Below are 2011 nucleotides of genomic sequence, written 5' to 3' on the forward strand. Positions count from 1 at the left end.
GGGGTTGTAAAATGCAGTCATATTTAGTACACCCTTAGCTTTCCTTTACTTTCTCTTCTAAACTCACACTTAGTAAAATCTACAGTCAATGAAATTTACCTTTTGAGCTCAAGTTGTTTCTATTCAGAACAAAGTAAAAAATATGCCAGCAAAGAAAACCTGGTATTTCTTAGAAATTCTCTTTTCTTTCTTATGCCAAATCCCAAGGGGCAGGGCTCTACAGAAAGGGAGTTTATTTTCTAAATCCTTTGAACACAAAGCTTTTACATTTTCTAGGGCAAGATGTTTTCCTAGACAAACTCAACATTATACCTTTATATTAATACTTTTGTCATGGCAGTGAATGTACATAAACATACATGTATACTTAATATCCATTAGGTGTCATTTTAATTATTCTAATATATTGGCTTATAAACAAAACTGTTGTGAAAAGTCTTGGAAAGTAACATTTTTTCAACTATCTATATAGTTAACTCTTTCTTTGTCTCGTCTCTTCCCCTTTCACATACTTCAGCTACATGCCTGCAACAGAATACAAAAATATAATATGTCAGGATTATATATAACTCTTCACAGAATTATGTAAAAAAAACCCAAAACCCACAACTGCTTATTTCTCAAGATTTCAGGAAAAAAAAAAACTCAGTTGATTTTGTTGTACCCTGAAGCTGGAAAACTTTTTTAACTGAGGAACCTATAGCAATTTCTTAAAACCTTAAAGATAATAATGCTCAGATTTAAGGAGTCATCTTCCATTGCTCATTCCACAGCATCCTTGCAAATATGAAGAGCGGGACAGCATTGTTTTTTATTCCTGTCTAGGGCTTGTTCCTTCATTAAGCCCTTCTTGGTAATATCTCAGCATATAACGGGGGGTGGCCACTTATTTGGTCCTGAGGGCCACTTAGGGAGTCTTGGTGAGCTGGTGCAGGCCAGATCATTTAAAACAAAAACAAACAAACAAAAAACACTAGCTGCTTTTTGTTTCATTTATAAATTTGCATTTTGATACCTGGTATAATCAGTCCATAGTTTAATCAGTTTCTGTGCAGCACTTACGGATATGGCACATCTCTTTTCAAGTTCCTCCTAGACAAAACTTTTGGCTCTCATAAAACTTCCAAAGGATGTATAAGACTCTGCTTTTTCCTTAACTTCATGCCTGTTGCATTTCAACACCTTGTATGCTAATAAATGGGATAATAGATATCACTTCATCATCTTAGTATTTAAGTCCAAGTTGCCTACGTTAATTTTCCACAGCAGTGAGAAGTATCATCACTAATTTTAAATGCATCTGTCAGTTGTCTGTCATCAGCATAAAATAGGATGCTTAAATACAGATGAACTTAAATCATACCATTCTTTTTACCTAAAATTCTTACTATCCAGTTTAAAAACTGGCAAAAAGAAGTGATGATGATTCCATGCTACCTTGTCTTACACCAGCCTTGGATTTGAATCAGTTGCTTAATTTTCCACCAATTACTATGGGACTGCAGAAGCCTTCATAAAAAGATTTTGCAATTAACTTAGCTGGAATGCCATACAATTTTATTACTCTCCATAATGCTTTCATCCAAAACTAATCAATTGTCTTTGTAAAGATGATGTGAAAAACATCTTTCCTCCTAATTCTTGCTGTTTTTCATCAACTGTCAAGAGTAATTATCTCACCAATGCCACTTGCACATGGTCTTAGGCTTTCTCACACCCACACCCTTCCTAAAAGTGGCTTTAAACTATTGACTGTTCCTTTCAGGATGGCATTTTATGGTACTGACAACTAGACTCTACTGCTATAAATTATTTGGGGTGGGAAGACCTCCTTTCCTTAAGGTGTATACAGTTATTGTCTTCAACCAGTCACTTGGTACTTCCTCTTTTTCCCATGCCTTCTAACACAGGGGTTTTCAACCTTTTTAATAAGTGTACCTGCAGTGGCCCTCTTTTTAATAAGTGTACCCCCCTTGGGGGGGGAGTGAGCAGCTGGATGCAGCATGGGGGG

General features: G+C 35.9%; 1 long non-coding RNA gene across 1 annotated transcript in view; it reads right to left on the minus strand.

Annotated features, from left to right (window-relative positions):
• Window positions 1-482: 482 nt before the first annotated feature.
• The window catches only part of LOC112551074, a 13433-nt gene continuing 11904 nt past the window's right edge, over window positions 483-2011 (minus strand). The window contains exon 3 of the long non-coding RNA XR_003095218.1: window positions 483-525. This is a non-coding gene — a long non-coding RNA (uncharacterized LOC112551074). The remainder of the gene's footprint in view (window positions 526-2011) is intronic.

Source organism: Alligator sinensis, unplaced genomic scaffold, assembly GCF_000455745.1.
Source record: "Alligator sinensis unplaced genomic scaffold, ASM45574v1 scaffold479_1, whole genome shotgun sequence".
NCBI lineage: Eukaryota > Metazoa > Chordata > Crocodylia > Alligatoridae > Alligator > Alligator sinensis.